This window comes from Coturnix japonica, chromosome 4 (genome assembly GCF_054131305.1).
Source record: "Coturnix japonica strain WE chromosome 4, WE-NBRP24, whole genome shotgun sequence".
Taxonomy (NCBI): Eukaryota; Metazoa; Chordata; class Aves; order Galliformes; family Phasianidae; genus Coturnix; species Coturnix japonica.
Genome location: NC_140666.1, coordinates 15,729,811 through 15,748,597, shown reverse-complemented (window position 1 = coordinate 15,748,597; position 18,787 = coordinate 15,729,811). Strand labels below are relative to the sequence as shown.

The 18,787-nt window shown below is 35.8% G+C and overlaps 1 long non-coding RNA gene across 4 annotated transcripts in view; it reads right to left on the bottom strand.

The window, feature by feature from the left end:
• Positions 1-18,787, bottom strand: part of LOC107312659 (uncharacterized) — a 247,081-nt gene that overhangs the window by 77,120 nt on the left and 151,174 nt on the right. Inside the window, exon 1 of one of the 4 annotated variants that reach the window (XR_014945153.1) lies at positions 8,707-8,818. The exons of the other annotated variants lie outside the window; for them this stretch is intronic. This is a non-coding gene — a long non-coding RNA (uncharacterized LOC107312659). Of the gene's footprint in view, positions 1-8,706; positions 8,819-18,787 lie in introns of those variants that run through there. 4 annotated transcript variants of the gene reach the window in all.

Below are 18,787 nucleotides of genomic sequence, written 5' to 3'. Positions count from 1 at the left end.
GTGAATGATTTAATATTCTCCTTTTTCCAAGTGTCTTATACCGAAAGGAAAATGAAAAATAGTCATGCTTATGAGGATCACATATTTCTTAAACAATTTATCAGAATGCAAGTAGCATTTTTTTTTAATTAATAAACTACATTAATGAATTCAGATTACTAGTAACCTGAAGTTTTAATCAATTATATTGATTCTGGTTAATGACATTTTACAACTCACCTCACTTCCCAGAGAGTCCTATGGCAAGCAGGAGGACTACAATAAGATCCATATGGATCTTCAGATCATCAGTGAAGTTGTTCCAGAATGTTATTAGAAACACAGATGGGTTTTGTAGAAGAAATTACAAAATTCCTTCATTCTGCAAAGATCCTGTAGGGAATTTCCTAGAAGAGTCTATTCATTAGAATGTCAGCTAGAGTTGGTCAAATATTAAATGTGCTGATTTGTAAATGTCACTCCTCCTACCCCCCCATATAAAAATATAAATTGATGTATTCTAATTAATGGGGTCATGTTACTTGTTACTGGCAAATATCCATACAAGTAGTAGTTATTAAAGGACATTTTCATATATTCCCAAAGCTTCATGATTGCTTAACAGGAAATCTATATTAAAACTGGCTGTTCAGTGTTTTCCTTGATACTTAATACTCTAATCATGAAAATTGCCCAGCACAAATACATAGCCAACAGAAAAGTCATTGAGCAACCAATTGACAGAACTGTTTGTCAGGGAAACCTTAATAACAAAAGAGTTATTTGTCAAGATGTTTTTTCACATGAAAAAGAACAGTTATTTGAGAACAACTTGCTAATAGCTCCCTCCTTTCCATCTAACAGAAGAGACACACCATTGAAAATTTAGATTCACTTCTTTTAATTTTGTTGTGCTACCATAAATTCTGAAGAAAAAAAAAAACAAAACAAAACAAAACAAAAAAAACCACCTTATGGAACATCTCAGTCAGGTGCAAAATAAAGGAGGAGCAAGAAAGAAGAAAAAAAAATTAAATCCTCAGATACCTATATGAATGGTCTGAAAAAAGAGCCACCTCTTCAAATTGATTACTTTTTGCTTTGAGTATATATTTGTAGGTCCTCTCTTCTCTGCTGCATGACCGAACACTTAAGAATGAGACCTTTAGACTCAAACATGACTTAACCTGATAAATTTCTAACCCAATTTACAGCAACATCATGCATATGCTAAAACCCATCTAACATAAATATTTAATGAAGAAATAAACCTGCCAGAAGAATAAATTTACAGCACATTTAGTGTACAGCATTTTAGAGGTGTCTGCCGAGTAGGTTTTGCTGTCGAGACAAGGTTTTAAACTGCCAATAGTTTAAAAGTAGTAATTTTTCATTGCATTTCATTCGTAAGCTCTGCTCCTTTTAAGAGACTCCAGGCTGTCAAGGTTAATTGAACCCTCAGGGCCCTCAGAATGGCTGCACTCATTGGGGCTCTGCAGGCTTCGGCTCAGCTCCCTGATTCCTTTGCTCTAAATCTTGTCTCAAATGATCTTTTTCATAAATACAATTTCAACTTTAATCTCCACGATGATGATCTGCTGATCTAATTCTCTGCTTCAGACCTGTATCTGTCTGCCCAGAGTAAAATGGCTATCTTTCTGACATTTCATCGTCAGCTTAAAACACCGTATTCACATAATAAGGAGCAGAGAAGAAAGCTAGAATTTTCTTTTTGTCTAGACAGCATGAATTGCACCTGGATGACACACTCACTAAAATTCCACATCCAAACTTTTTGAACTAACCTGCTTTTTGCCATCAAACATTTCTAAGATTTGGTCCTTGCAGGAGCCTTGCTGGCAGATCTGCCACAATTCCCCATTTACAGCCTTAGTCTGGCTGCTTCTCTCTTGGTGAAAGCAGAGGAGCACAATCGCTGTATTCTTAGGTCAGGATGTAAGTACAGCTAGTCACAGAGGAACTTGCCCTTTTCGGACACCTGTAATGAAGCAACTCATCAACTTTACTAAAGTCAAGTGCTTCTATTCCAAGTTTGGAAAAGGCATCGAGGAAAACAAAAACAAACAAACAAAAAAACAGCCAAAAGAAACAAATGGACTAGGTTTGTGTTTAGCTTAGTCTAATTTGATGCATCACAACAAACAAAACAGCTAAATTTCCCTACCAAATTAGTCTAGCATCTTTAACGCAGTTTTACTCTCCTAGCAAGTGCAGGTGTTTCATTGTGTTTAGAGGACTCACGTCTCCCTAGGAAAACTGGTTTCAAGAAAACTTTTGCTTTCCCTCTAAAACGGGGCTTTCAAAATTTAACTTGTCAGGTTTTCTGTTGGAAATTTAAACATACCTATTTTAGCTTTCTGTTGTCACTTAGAGAGAAACAAGTGCCTTAATACTGTATTATTATGCACAAAAAATTTCACTACCTGATTCATTGTCTCCTGTTACATTTTAAGATCTGAGGTATTCAATCTCCTGCCAAATGATCTTTCTGAAAAACAAGCACATTTTTTCCCCAAAAGTTAATTTCATACAAATAAATAAATCAATCAAATAAATTCAACTTTTGAAAGACTCATAGCCAGAAAATTATAGCTTGAAAGTAAAACCGAAAAAGTAAAATAGGAAGAATGATCCATTCACTGGGAGTCTTTATATCTACATAAATGAGCACAAGTGGGAGTCTATAAAGTACCAACCACTCTGGAACTTGAATTAACCATTCACTATTATTCTCATTAAATTAAAACATTAAGAGCAGCTACCTAATTCAGAAATAGTCAATAGAAATGCTTTATCAAATTGTGCTAAAATCCACTGTGGCCACTTCAAAAGTTAAACTAGGAGCTCTCTTTTATTTTCATTTAAATATTCACATTTTTAACAGTCCACAGAAGATTTTAACTCGTGACATTTGAAACTCAGGTCTGATGGATTAAACTGATGGATTCAAAAGGTGAGGAAGTTATCGATTTGCAAATCTGTTAAGAACTTCAAATAAAAACCCCAAACTAAAAACATATCAAAATCACACTACATATGAATGATACCAGGCTCCATTCTGCACTTCTTGTGTTCTGTGAGGTATAAGGTGACTGGGGCTGATGAAACCCAACACAGTACAACATATTGGATCTGGAGCACAAATGTAAATCAGATCTTTCCAGACAAGTTGACACATAGCCAAGCAGCAACTTGGTACTGCTTTTATTACAAATGGGAGATGTATTACTCTCAAATTGCTTTAGTGTTTTTAACCATGTTCTTACTATTAAAGCTGCTTCACCCTTGCAGAAGTGACTGAGTGCACTTCTTATACAAGAATAATTTTCTGATTTTTCAAAATATGCATTGCCTTGAGTCTACTTTTCCCTCAGGTACTTTTTGCCTCCTAAGAGATTAGGATATGTTTTTAGAAACTCCATCCATCTGAAGTGTCCCAGTTTCAGTACTTCCCCAGTTTGTTCACATGCACAGATTCTTTTAATCTTTTTCTTACACTGAGAACCATTTAAAACTCGCACTGACAGAAATGTATTTTGCTCTACTCCAGCTTTTCCTGATGAGAGTAGTCCTTTCCTTTTCCCCAAGGAAGTAGTCACTGGAACTAAGCAGAGTATTTATTTTAATGCAGGGTGCAGGAAGGTATCAGCACTTCTGTTTACAAGGCGGGACCTTCCATTCTGCTCTGCATCAGGATGAGAATACTAAACTGCATCCCAGTTACTAAACATGAGCAGGGAAGATTCATGCAGCCTTCTGCACCCAGAGAGGCTATAATAATTAACTTCTCAATAAAGCTGTAATTAATTATTGACAATATAATGTCCCTACTTTTAACCTTAAATAACAGGCGGGAATTACTGTCTGTCATCTCTTCTTTAGCACTGCCAGGTGCAGCACATGTGTTCTCAATCAGGTCATCCCATCTACATCAGCCACTTACACTATCCATTCATTCTGTAGCTGCATCTTCCCCTTCATAGCGATGGATTCTTCATTTTAATAATTTAAGTCTGAGTTTTATAATAGACACTCATCATTTAGTAAAATGTGCTGCTGAACGGACCTTGGAAGCGGATCATCTCTAATGTTTTACACAAAAACACATCTCTCAGCTACTTAGAAAAACCACAACTCTGCTAACTAATATTAAATAGCAGTTACTAAATTGGATATTTAAACATGCCCTCTTATATACATTTTCTCTGCAGTCACTTTGTGTTTTGAGAATATCTATTAATTTATAAGGTGTCTGTTGTTGTAGACAGCTTTTAAATAGTTAATAGGAATCTATGGCACTTCACCCACCAGCACAACTGCACTCTGCCTAATAAACTCCTCTTCCACTAAATAATGATCCTCACTTCTTTTTTACACCTCTCAGACTGAATTCACAGCTGTACAGTTATATATTTCACAGAATATGAAAGAAAAGCTACTGCATAGCTTTTCCAGGGAAATTGCTTTTCTATCACAGGGATTCAGAAACTCTCTAAACCAAACAGCAAACAACCTGAGAAGTACTCATTCAGTAGATATCATATGTCTACCTCTGAGAAAAACTTAAGTTATGAATCCTGTGTGTATCAGTAGATGGCATCTGCCCAAACTTTGTGAAGTTCTAGTTAGGAATTTCATGCAGAAAAGATATACCCAAAAACATTTCTGCAGCTAAGGATGACTAGGAAAGTTATGCAACTCTGAAACCCTATAATTATTAGCCCATTCAGTTTAACAGCCAAGATAAATGGTTTCAAAACAGACACAAAAACAATGATTTCCAAAACAAGGAAGAGCTCTTATTATTTAAATGTAACCGGGGTTGGAAAAGATTTTTAAAAAAGGTATAGGATGACTTGAAGAGCTGCAATTTGCTCATAATTTCTGAGCCAGTTTTTTTGTCCTGATTGTGTATGTGTTTGAAGTATTTTAAGTGGTTGAAATACAGAATGATTTAAGGCTTCACAAACTAACATTCTGTTTTATCTTTATTTTGGGAAGTACATTTGATCTTTTGAAGGCTTTGGTTAGATATAAAGGATTATACTCACTTTTTTTTTTTTTTTTTTTTTAATATTCTAGTTTTCAAATGGAAGAAGTAGGCAAGTGAAGACTTTCATTTAGTCAAATCTCAGTCTGAAAACAGATAAAAGCATTTGAGGCTGAGTATAACCCCGTTACTACAGATCTTCCATGCTCAGAGTCCCCTGAGAAGCTCTAACATTTTTGCTTACCAAACATGGATTTTTAAATGTAAGAACTATTTGACAACGAAGCTCTAGTAATGGGCACAAATTCTTTTGAAATGAGTGTTCAATTTCTTGTTTCCAGCTATTCTTTCATAAATGTTTCTAGCTGATTTAAATGATCGCCTGTATCAACTGGTATGGAGAGGCAGGCTGACTCTTGTGTTCCAAAGAGACTATATATTACATGCAGCACTCTCCACCCCCAGCACAGTCTTTTAGCATTAGTCTATCCACATCAGCCTCATCAAACAACAGCAAGCCCTAAGGTTTTCCACCAGACTTCAACTTTGCTATTCAGCATGGAGTTTTTACATTAACCTTCATACAATGTGCATCAGTGCATGAATGTTTCCCATGTGGTGAGCTGACAGCTACACATGCCAAAAATCTCTCTTTCCATGCAATCTAACACCAGCAGAACTGCAGGACAGGATTTTTTTTTCTCCCTCATGCACAGCTTGAGTCAGCTGCAGTGCCAGGCTAACAAACATACAGCAGTCACTAAGAAAAGTCTGTATGGAAAGCTCATTGGGAATCCAGCACATGACTGTCACACAGCTGTCTGTACTGTATGCCTCTGCTGAAGCCACATAATGGTATGAATCTTTGGAGAAGCTGTTAGAGAGTCCTCGGAGGGCATGTCGCTGAGATTTCTTTATTGAAGTCACAAGTTTCCTTTTGCTTGCACATATTCCCTAACACTTCCTGAAGTTTGTCACCTTCAGGCTTTCAGTGAACTCTTATTAAAATGAATTTGGCATCTTGTGCCTTTGATTTAATTCCTTTTTTTCTATATATATTTTTCTCATGGGCATTAAGAATTAAAGTGTGACATGTAAAAAAAAAAAAAACCAAAAAAAAACCACAAAGCCAAATGTTTTCATCCTTATGATCCTCCCCCCAGAATATCATCACGTGTTAAGGCAGAGCTGTCTGCTGAAATTTAAAGGTTGTTTCTGGGATAAACCTGTATTTTTTTGAGGTAAACCTAACCTTTCTGTGATGCAAACAGACACCTTTCTTCAGGCTACAAACCTTAAATATCTGATATATAGCTTGATGAGATCATTTTATACCTCTTAGTAAAAACATCTGAAGGGAAATTAAAAGAAAAAAATAAGCTGAGTCTTAAGTTCTCACCTCTGATTATGCCTTCAGCTGCAAAGAAGAAAGAGCTTTACTAACACACATGAAGAAATTCATAGACTGTGAAAAGCTCAGGTATGAGCACAGAGAACACTGCATCAGAATTCCTCAGTGAGATGCCCACAGACAAACAGTTATTTCATTCATTCAGCTCAGCATAAAACCCTCACAAACAAGTGGTCCATGAATGCATGCACACGCCATCTTTCCCATGCACACATCCCTGCTCCACATCACTTTTAGATGAGTGTCAGGGTCACTACCCCTGAAGTACTACTTCATCTTCCCCTAAGCTTCATCCTCACACTCCTTCTTTCTCCTAACAAAAATTCAGACATTTCCCATCCCCAGAAAGCTTTATCTCAATGGTCAGAGCTATGGAATGCCTAGGTAAGTTTCAGCTCCATCATGAAGCAAGCACTGGCCTCACAAGAAGCCTTCAAAGCTAAAGATCTGGTGTGACTCTGCATTGACAGAAACACTCTCAGAACCTGCACACACATACTAAATCAAACAATTTAAGTAGAAGCAGTATCTAAGGAAGTAAACCAGGATACAGCTTATGATAAACATAGCTTTTACTTCCTTGCTATAAGACAGAAATACCCTTCTAGACATGACGCTCTGCATCATCCAGACAAGTCTACATCCAGGCTTTTTTTTACCTTTTCATGTTAATAAAGGAATGTTGATAACCTTTTCTGCATATTGTGGGACCAGGATGTTACTGTATCTGTGTTTTTCAGTCTACTAAATAAGATTATTTACTAATATTTTAGTCATAAAACAAGGATCATCCTGCATTTCATTCATAATGCATCTGTAAACAGTATAAAATGTAAAGTACTATTATTCGACAATGTTGATTCTGTACAAGAAAATCTTATATTGTTTAATCTCCTCCCCTCAAATATTTGTTATTCCAAAAAGTGTTTCACTTTCAAGTGAAATAGCATGTCTGCACACGCTCAACAACTGCAATATTGTGAAGTCAAGCAGAAATTTTATTATCAAGAAATGAACTCACAGGCAGTTTAGTCTGATTAATGTATGATGAAAAATCAGGCAGTCATGGAGATGCAACATAAGGAAAAGATTATATACATGTGGATCACAGACAGACAGAGGTGCCCACACACCTCCCTGTGCCTGCTGAAGTTTTTGCACTTCTCATTAAATTAAAGGGAGAGGGCAGGGATCAGGCGCAGGATGGCAATGCAACTTGCATTTGATCACACCAGAGAGCATCAGCACTTCATAATGTACCACAGATAGCTATTTGGCTATCAAATGTTAGACAACTCACTAATCCTCAGTCATTGGCACCTTCTACCGTCCCTTTGGAAGCCCTTGAAATCCAGCCCAGTTACTTAGCTCTGTGTTATAGAAAGGATTTTGGTTGCATGCCACACACGGCTGTATACCCACTTTGGGTTTTAAAGAAAGCAGATTTCTCAACTGAGACCAGGGATCAAAACTTGTATCAAAGCTTTTATGAAAAGAGGTGAAATGATCTGGTCACACAGAATGTGGTTTGCGTGTGGCAGACAGAAGGAGCAAATGCAGAACTGAGCTGACTAATTAGCCTCACACTTCAGTCCTTTTTTTGGGGGGAGAAAATTTACCTTTAGGCAAATCATCCCCTGTAGTCTCTTTTATTGTAGGACTCAGCTGGCAAGAGTGGACATCTAAATGTATTTGTGAATATTTAGCAACTGACAAAAGCTTTTTGGATAGGTTGGGATTATTTTTAATTAGAGTTGTATATAACAGATCACTGGGGATGTAAATACTGACAAATCATCCTGTTTCTGGCTGGGACTGCTCTGCTTGATCAGCTACCAGAATGGTAGGACTACACCCGTCAGGAGATTTAGGACAGCAAATTCTCTTAATCTTTGTTTTGGCTTTTACTGCCAACTAAATATTTACAGTTTTGGAGGACTGCAGGGAATAACAATGTAATCTAGCAGGCTCTCTCTGAACTATTTGAACATCCACACAACACTCTTTAATTATCACATAGCTGCCAATTTGCGACTACACATGGCAGAGGTCAATGTTTAAATAGCAGTGGTACATTAAACATCAAAGGAAAAAATGTGTTAATATTAAGTACAATTAAGACAGTTTTGAAATAATTTGAGCTGGGTACCAGAAGAAATTTATGAAAAGTTGAAGGCCATAACAAAAAGTCATAGAATATGCTTGCTACTTTCATTTATCTGCAAAAAACAACAACAAAACACTCTGAGAGTGCCTGCCTTCAGTTTTGCTGTTCTTAGTACCTTAAAACAGACTTCTCACTTACCTGACATGCAAAAGCTCCAGCAGCACCACACGCTTAAAAAACATTCATTCGTTTTGTGCAGATCTACAGAGCAGCGTATTAGAAGACATATGACATGTTAGTGGATGCACACAAAGGAAATGTGATTCCAGCAACTTCAGAAGCAAAGTCTAAAGGCCAACCTATTACTGTTGCCAAGAAACATGATTCCAAGAGACTACACATTAAAGCAAGAACAAATTGGCTTTTAATTTCAGTAGTGCAGATGGGTCAGAGTCTACATTAGTTTCCTTTTTCTTTCTTTCTTTTTTTTTTTTAAGTCATTGTTACAAGCAAAACAACTGCAAACACATCCTGTAAAGACCTGTCTTTACATTATTTTAATGAGCCAAAAGGACTAGCACTTCATGCAAGGAACTGTTTTTCACAATTGGGTTGATTTGTGGATGCCAAAATCCTGTTCTACTTTCTGTACAGTCTGCCCTACACATATTGAGGAGTTCTGTTTCAACTTGGAATACCTGCACAACTCACAGCCCACAGGTATTATTTTTCAGACTTTGCTGTGGGAGTCTAAGTAATGAGGAGAAAACCAGTGGAAAAAAAAAAATATAGAGAGGAAATGAAATGGGTATCAGGAGATGTATTCATGTCCATTAAGAATAGAGGTGCTCACTGATTTGGTCCTCTCACTGAGCTAAAAGTGAAATCCAATTTACCCAGGTTTCATTGTGTAAACCAGGTGAAAAGAAAATAAATTCATTCTACAATAAATCAATTTTTTCCATACTGGAGGAAAATCAAATTCAGTGTCAAAATCAAGATTCAAAAAGCCTATACAGAACTAATGAAAACAAGGCAGACAATCAAAATAAGGCATTGATTTATTTTGTTGCCACAACTGCAAAGACATCTCTTAAAGTTTGTTTTCTTCACAGAGAAGAAATGTCTTGTCTTTCGCATGCTACCAGTAACACATTTTTCCCCATTTACTGTGTCTCAAAAACCTAATATAAACCTAATACACTAAGTCTATATAGGTTAGTTATCTTTATTCTGTAATTCTACTCAAATGCAAAATGATTGGATTTGAAATATATGGAGAGATGTCCACCCAGTTATTACTGTAAAAGCATGTCAGCAGAGTACTCTAAGTATTACTATTCATTTCCTTTGTTAGGCAGACAAGCCAGAACATCAACACCACTTACTGCAGAACTGTTCCAATGTCAGGAGTATGTCCAGACAAAACTATGTAAGATTTACAGAATGATTAATCATCTAGACGCTGTGTTACCTAGAAAAGCTACTAAAAAAAAAGTAAAAATCGGATGCTATTTTGTACAAGGTTAAATAAAAAGCCCCTAGGCCAATATATTTAACACATGTATGTTGCTCCAAAAGTAATAACTCCTATTTATTTCCATGGAAACCAGAGCAGATACGAAAAGCACAGTAATATCATTTGACAAAGCAAATTATCAGCTACAAAACACAGTCACCACTATTAGCTATGCATTTTTGCCACTGATGAACAAGAGTCTGCATGCCACATTCGTCAAAATCAGCATGGCCATCTGGAATGTGGCTTGTCTTTTGTGTCACAGTCTCCACTGATGAAACTCAGCACCCACTACCTCATTGTTCTCATATACATTGTTTAGTCTACACAAATGTTCAGCAATTACTACTAATTGTCAATGGATGCTACTTTTTTGTCATGTCAGTGATATACCTTTGCTTCATACACGTCAGATGCCATTCTGTCAGACTGCTCCTCCGCTGCCATCTGTTGCTACTCAACAAAGCTTAATAGAATATTGGTGGGAATGTTCAACATCTACTGCCGTATCACCAACGTCTGCCTCTGATATTGTGGGCCAATATAATAAAACACGAGGTAGTACTTTTGGAGCCACCCACACATATCACTAAAAAGAATCTCAGAATTACAGAATTAGGTCTTACTTAAACTATGTGTAAACTATTCTTGCAATCTCATATAGACTGGCCACAGAATGGTATGAAAATAATCAGAATAGTGGTAGAATAAACTTTTTTTGAAGGAAAGTCAAACCACAAAATGCACTGCTAAATTCAGAGTTCAAGTAGATAACAGTAACTGATAACATCAGCCATTCAAGAAATACGTTTTGGATGCTATTTCCGATTCTCCAAATAACAGGATAGAAAGTTCACCATTTTTGCTCTTGTTGCTTCCATGAAGCAACATTTTTTTAAATATTGTAAATTGTACTTTTCCATTACTGTATTTTCTAGAAATGTGGACCATATGCAGAAATGTAGAAATAATTGCACAAAAATAGCACAATATAGGGAACAAATTGCATTATATATATATATATATATAATCTTTAAATATAAGCATAACCAAGCAAAGCACTTTACAAAGAGGAAAAGAGGAGTTCTTTAAAATGTTAATTTTGTTTACCAGCAGAGAAACGCTTCTTTGAAAGAGATGATGTCTCTTAAATAGGTACATTTATCTCTCATACCACAGTAGGTTTCTATTCAACAGCACAGATCATTTTGTGCAGCTATACTTGCATACACCTTCCCCTTAAATATAAGAAGGGCAAGCTGCATTTACCCAAGACACAGATGTATCACTCCAGCTGATGTGAATAGGACATATAATTATTGAGGAAAGACGTAGTATAAATGCAGGTTAAGAGATTGGTAGTATCAACATCGAGCTAAAAGAAAACAGAAAATAGACCTGGCAGATGTGAAACAGTACCAAGGAATCATCTGCAATATAACCAGCAGAAAGAGACATTTTTTCATTAATATATTTTCTGGAGAGAAGTTGAATAAATGAAATACTGCTCCAGTTTTACTGCTTATTTTGTTCCGTGAAATAAGTGCACTGTGTCTACCTACAGGAATGAAGAAGACTCACCTACAGCTACCTGCATTAGCTGCCCTGTTTATGGAAAAGCAGCTGCATCTCTTGCTTCTGTTTATTGCTTAATGTTCTATTCATATCTACAGTCTCTCATACACCCTAAAAATCAAAAGGTAGTATCAAACAAGTCAGGGTAAATAATTCAGTGTTTTATCATGTATCAAAACAGTTTTTTAGATCATAAAATATGAACTACAAGCAAGTAAACATAATCAGTTATTTGGCGTAACATGCAAATAATCTGTTCCATTACTGTAGAAATTTCTTATGCAAGACTGTAAAAGTAATGCAAGGATTCTGATAACACATTACTGCTTAAACAAAAATATTAGGCATCTGTGTTTGCTAAATATGATTTCATAATTTATCAAAAAGAGTTTCTCTCTCAGAGGCTCATGTTATACAAATTTCCACTTTGTTTTTGCCATGAAGCCATCATCTATGCACAGTGCTGCTATTTTTTGTTACATTCTTAAATTGCCACACCAACTTTAAAATGACGCACACAGCAGTTTTAACCTAGCTTATAGACTGGTGAAAAGACATGTTATAACATCTGTTCCAGATTCTCTAATTCTCTGTGTCATCACAATTTAAATGAAAATTACTGGCATTTATCATGATATGACTAAGTTACAAAATAATTTCATACATTAAAAATTCCAAATTTATTTGGATATTGCATGAAATTCCTGCAGATTCTTTTCTTGTCCCAGTATGTTCAACTACATACAAACATAAGCATCTAAATTTCAAGTACTGCCATCACCAACTTGCATGGTAGCACTGCTAACATGGAATTTAGCTTCCATGAGAAATGAACATAAACGAACTCTGCTGCTGTAAGGTTTCTTTATGAAAAAGCCTTTGGAAACAGAACTAATAAAAGAACTAAATTCTGAAGTCTGAACTGAAGTACGGACTGCGGAAGAAGATAAAGCTAACAAATAGAACCCAGCCCAACAGCAAGCTTACTAATAACTCTGTTGTTAAATACAGAAGGCCATTTGAAATCATTCACTTCAGGTCCCTGTGTTTAATGGCATTTCCAATTCTGAAAAGCTCAAGGTCATTAAATGTGTACAAGGACATTGGTGACAATGTGATTTATGTCCTGTAGCGAGAAAAAAACCACAGTGATTTTTCCCCCTACAAAATAACTTCCTTTAATTAGAATGCAGTCCCATAAAAAAAACAAACAAACAAAAAAAAAAAAAAAAAACCCACAGAAAACTGTGTATGTAAATTTTATATTTTGTCTTTATAAGGAAAAATATGCAAAATGCATGTAAAATTGCACACTGCATATGCAGATCCTAGATCATATCCACCTTTTTTGACCATTTACTGGCTGGTAAGAATGCTGAAAGGGATTTGCAAATTACTTCAGTGTGATGATAGATTTGTTTCTCCAGTTCTATATTGACATTATATTGACAAGACACTCTGCTACTGTATCCAAGATCATATACTAAACTATAATATAATGTGTAATTGGATTCACTGTACTTAAAACCAATAGCAATTTAGCCATGGATTTGAGTTTTAATTGCTTTCTTTGAGTAATTTTCATCATATTGATAATTTGAGCCCTTTTAGTCTAAGCGTGTTGTTCTGAAATACAATTTTATTCTTTATTCACATAAGTACCCTGTAAGCAATTTAGCTAGCCATTGGGAACGCTTAAGTCTTATTCAGATTAACTGATCTAAAAAAGATGCAAAAACTCAAATTGGTAACTAAGCAGTAAACAGGGAAGACTAGTATCTTAGTATGGTGACATTTCAAATAATTTTTATGCTTTTTAAGCAGTTCAAGATCTACATTCACTGTCTGACAGATAAAGAGGGAAAATACTAGTCTTCCTGGTTAAAGTTCATGTCAAGGTTCGCAACTTTTTAGTACAGGACATAAATTAAAGTTTCCTAGCACACCGTGAGAACATGAATATAGAAGGTAGATGACCATCAGTCACTTCTCCACCAACCAGCTGGTGGCTATTCAGTGATCTCATCCAGAAATGAGAAGACCAAGTAGAAGTGCAAAGCTGTTCCCTGCATTCAGAGGGCATGGGAGGATGCTGCCAAAGGGGCAGTCAGTCAGAAGTGCCACCAAACTGAGAAGCTGCTGGAGGTTCTTGGCTTTGTTATTCAAAAGGAAGCACAGCTGAAAGGACTTGTGAAGGACTATCCAGCTCCACGAGATAGGATCACTGCATCCAAAGTGCTCGGACGGGTTCATAGAGACCTTGGCTGACAAAACTGGAAAGTATGCCAGAGTATAAAGCACGGCTGCGTTGTCCCTTTTAGGTCTGCACTGTTTGACAGATCTTTCAGATAAACCACTACCCCTCTGTAAAATTCATCACTCACCTTTTGCTTTTGGCTGTTCACATTGTGCCAGTTTGCACCACGGGGACATCTGGGTTCCATAACTCAATTCTTTGCGACCCCAGGGATCATGGTTGGTACATCTGTCTAGTGCTGAAACTAATGTGACCCGTAGCTAAGCACCTCCATCATTTCCTTTTTTATCTCTGAAGTCTGCTAAATTACCACATTGTAATACTTCAAATATACTCCCAGCAGGTATAAAGAGATACACCTGGTAGGGATCTCAGGGCCCTGTTCAATGGACTTGGTAAACATCAGTTTTTTCACACACTTGCTATCAGAGTAAAAAAAGCATTTCATTTATAACTAATTTTTACAGTGTGGCCACAAGAGAGTATCTATGGTAAACATAAAGATAACAAAATCTGTTTATTAAGGTTTTCTGTTTTATTTTCTGGAACATTGTTCCAAAGAAGCCAATTTTTGCTTTCTATGGGATATAACAGTACACCAAAAGAAATGTCAAGAAATTCTAGCTTGTTTCTTTCTGCACCTGAAAATAAGAAGAGTGGAGAACAAGACTGAAGTGTTAAGACAAATTTCTTAATGGTTTAATTAATAGAAGTACTTTTTCTGTGTATATGTGAGAAAGCAACAAAGGGAGAAGCAAGGCAAGCAGGCAGAATGAGGCATACTTCCACAAACAGCATAGATTCAAGAACTGTTAAATCTTCTGAAACGCATTTTCATAGAAATATCAAGAGTAGGCTGATGGGAGCCATTCTTCTATCCACAAATATTCATAGAGCGGCCTAACTGCCACTTTAACGAGTGTTTTACAAAGATATAAACATTTGAATAAATGATAGAAATATATTTTAATATATTTATGAATTGATTTTTCTCAAATTCTACTCCTCTGAACTTCATAAACAGAAAAATATCTGCTTAGAGAATAAATTTGCAAGACTATCTTTAAGTACATTTATAGAGCACATGGGACATTTTAAAATAATCAGATATCTTTTTTATTTTTATTTTTAAAGACATCTCTGGCTAGTGACTGAGGTTATTAAACGAACATCTGTGATCATTACAATTTATGCAGAATAAAGTGCAGATCTTGACAGTTTCATTTATGTTCTTAAAAAACAAGCTAATGGGAGTCTTATAATTTAAACTGAAACATGTTAAAATTTCAACCCATAGAATCCAAGAGAGATCTATCCAAGGGAAAAATATTAATTTGGATTGAAATAAAACTCCTTGAGCTTTGATTCTTAAGACAACTTGGTTATCTGTAAGGAAATAAGGGATAGCTCTTATCTAATGAGGTTCCACCTGTCAAAAGACAGTTCCTTAAGCACCTGTAGAGAGCACCGCAGTCACGAGATGAGCTGAGTACCAGTTCTATAGGAATTAAGCAGGTTTTCGTAGAATTTAGAACAGACAAAGGATTCCTCTGAAACAATAGAAAATTTTGTCACTGCAGTAGGTACACATTAGCAGATCATTATAGGAATGCCAAAACATTACAGTGACTGCAATGTTTTTAATCAGCACTTTATTTCACAGATAAAAATAAGATTGAAAAATAATCATATCATCTTTTCTTTGTGCCAGCGTTCAAAATGGTAAAATTCAAATTGCACACTACTGTAGGAGCTGGACTGATGAAACAGAAGTAAGAAAGAAAAATACAAGGTATTTATGAAGTAATCCCAAACTGTATCCTAGACAATGCAATGAGCAGATGTTAGTTGACATTCAAATTTAAATCAAAACAAAAGATACAAGAATTCCTGAACAGTTTGTGCTCAGAGCAATGATGGATACACTAACTTAACCCCTGCAAGAACACAGGAAAAATACTTGTGATTTCTAGGGAAAAGCCAAACAAACTATGGTATTTCAACCCTTACCACATTAGATCACTTTCTGCAGTGTAGCCTGGGTACCAAATTCCAGTTGTAACACAACTGTGTGCCTACTGGAAGTGCCAGAAACCTGATTTGAAAGCAGACTTCCATCACCACACAGAATATCTTTCATTATTTCTTATCATTCACTGTATTAGATTCATATTGATCAACCGGATATGAGAATTAAAACCTTTAAGATAGAAACTAAAAATATACTTTTATCCACTTATCTTTTCTCAGCTCTACCTGATTCCATCTGTAGTTTCATTTATCAATTTGAACATAATGACACTGATATATATATATTAATTCACTCTACAGTAAATTTAGTAGGCATTCAAGTATATGATAGTGTTACTATATTAAGTGCTTGCAATAAGCAAATAAGTGAAAAACCTAACCTTGAATTTACCAAAATATAACTTTGCTTCTCTCTCAACTAGCTCCAATACATCCCCTACCATCGAGCAACCTTCTCATTTTTCCAGCCAGATGCCAAAGTCTTGCAGCATTATCTAATCAAGATAAACAAACACCTGCCACGAGTTAGCACCCACCTGATAACAAACTTGCAATGATAAGGCTGCAATCAATTCTCATCAAATGTTGCTCTAAGGTGATTTCCCATTGCTGTGACATCATCTCAGACTGAGATCATGCTGACTTTGAAAACTTGCTTTCAAATGCTGCCCACCAACAGATGTGTTCTGCCATTAATCAACACTCACATTTGGAATTTTGTTCCTGTTATTTTCTACTCGAAATTAAATTTATTTCTTTACACTGTATGTAGTTTTCTATGCACTACAGGAATATACTCCACACTCGTTCACTGAGAGATTTTCTGTACAAAAAAGTTCTTCTTTAGAGAAAGAAACAAATCCTTGTTCTTTCACGTGGCCCCCAGCACCACAATGCTCTGAGTTTCCACAGCTCTCTGTGCTTTCAGAGGGGCCTTCAGGAGCTGCTTCACAACCACACAAAGCAAAGCAGCCCAGCAGTGCTGCACCATAAGACATCTGTAATGTTTATGACAAAAAAAGTATATTAATCTAGATCCCCACAGTTCTACACACGTTTGAAAGCAGTGCTTTCCTATTCATATAGAAGAGATTTTCAGAAAGTTTGTAAGAAATTTAAACAGGACATCAAGCTTTGAACAAGAACAGGTGGGTTTAATTTACTGAACTAGTCCGCAGGCATCTCTTCCTACATCTATCAAAAACCGGACACAACCAACTGTTTGTGTTCTGCCTTGCAACAGCCTAACAAGCTGAGGAAATATCACTGCCATTCTTCACAGATGGTGAAAAGAAGGCCTGAAGGTATATGTAAGGTCACACAGCAAGTTAAAATCACTGCAGAATTTGAGTGTCTTAAATTACAGTTTTGTAATTAATCCCCAAGATAAATCATAGTAGTTTTTTTTCACATTTTCTGTAAACAAAGTCTAAAACATATTAGATGCAAAATGTTTATACACTATTATGCAGCATAGGTCCTTATTTCAAGTAAGAAAGTTGTTTTACTTTCATCCCAAAGTAAGTATGGAACAGAAAATAAAATTATTTCTTTGTAAAGCAACAAAAATCTTCCTCCACTGTTCTGGATTGGATAAAGATTTTTCTTGCAAGACAGTATGACAATTTTTCAACTGTATGTTAATATTGGATCAGAAATCCTGAATAAAATGCAATAGCTTTGAGGAAAATAAAATGAAAATATGCAATGAAAGGCTCAAACATAAAATAAGACAGAACAACTCTTTTCAGTACAGATTCAAGGAAACTGTTAAAACCAGAAATTAGAGTGAACTACTTGTTTCACTACATTGATTTCCTGATAGGGAAAAACAGAATCATACCATTATTAGGGTTTATAAAGACCTCTAAGACCATTTAGTCTAACTGTCCACCTACTGCCAATGTTGTTCATTAAATCACATCCCTGAGTACTACATCTACCCTTTCCTTAAAGGTCTCCATGGATAGTGACTCCACCACTTCACTGGGCAACATTTTCCAATGCAACACCACTCTTTCCGAGAAGAAATTCTTCCTAATATTCAATCTGAACCTCTCCTGGCACAACTAGAAGCCATTCCCTCTTGTCCTAACAACAACCAGAAAAAAAAAACAAAAAAATAAAAACAAAAAAACAAAACAAAACCCTCAGCCATGACAGAAGTCCAGCAATAAAAACAAAGTTTACATGTAATTTAGATCTAAATTGAAAAGTACTTTAACTACTGAAACTCCTGCAAGTACGTAATTTTCTTCTTTATTAAAGGGCGCCAAAACTATTACCATGCAATTTAAAAATAAAGTGTCTTGCAGCTGTTTGACTAAGAGGTACAACTGCAATGAGAGCACTTCGCTGCAGTTTTGCATTTCAGACCTAACACAACCACAATCCTCTTTCTTTATTTCAGCTATGAAAGAGCAGACTTGGACCAAGATACTGCAGCTGCAAACCATGGGGCAAGCTTCTCCTTCTGCTCATAAAAATCACCATACCAAAATGCATTAGAAGAGCTTCTACCTACATGACCTAGGGGTGAATAATCTTCTGTTCATAAAAGGATAACTTTAAAATTTTGCTGGTCAGTCAGGACCCTACTATAGCTATTACCCTTAATATGCAAATAAAATGATAGTTCTGAATCACTTTATTATTCCTTATTTACTAGACTGATGAGGAAACACAAATCTGATAGTTTATCCAAACTGTTAGTATGATAGAGAACTAGCACAACATGAATGTGGTGATCACATTCCCACTACAGCATCAATATATTGACAAAACCTTAACATGTACTGAAAAAGCATATATTGTTTTACTGCTTATTATATATTTTTTTAAACTAAAACAGCATCATTTAAATTGGTATTACTCATAAAAGCAGAAATATACTAATA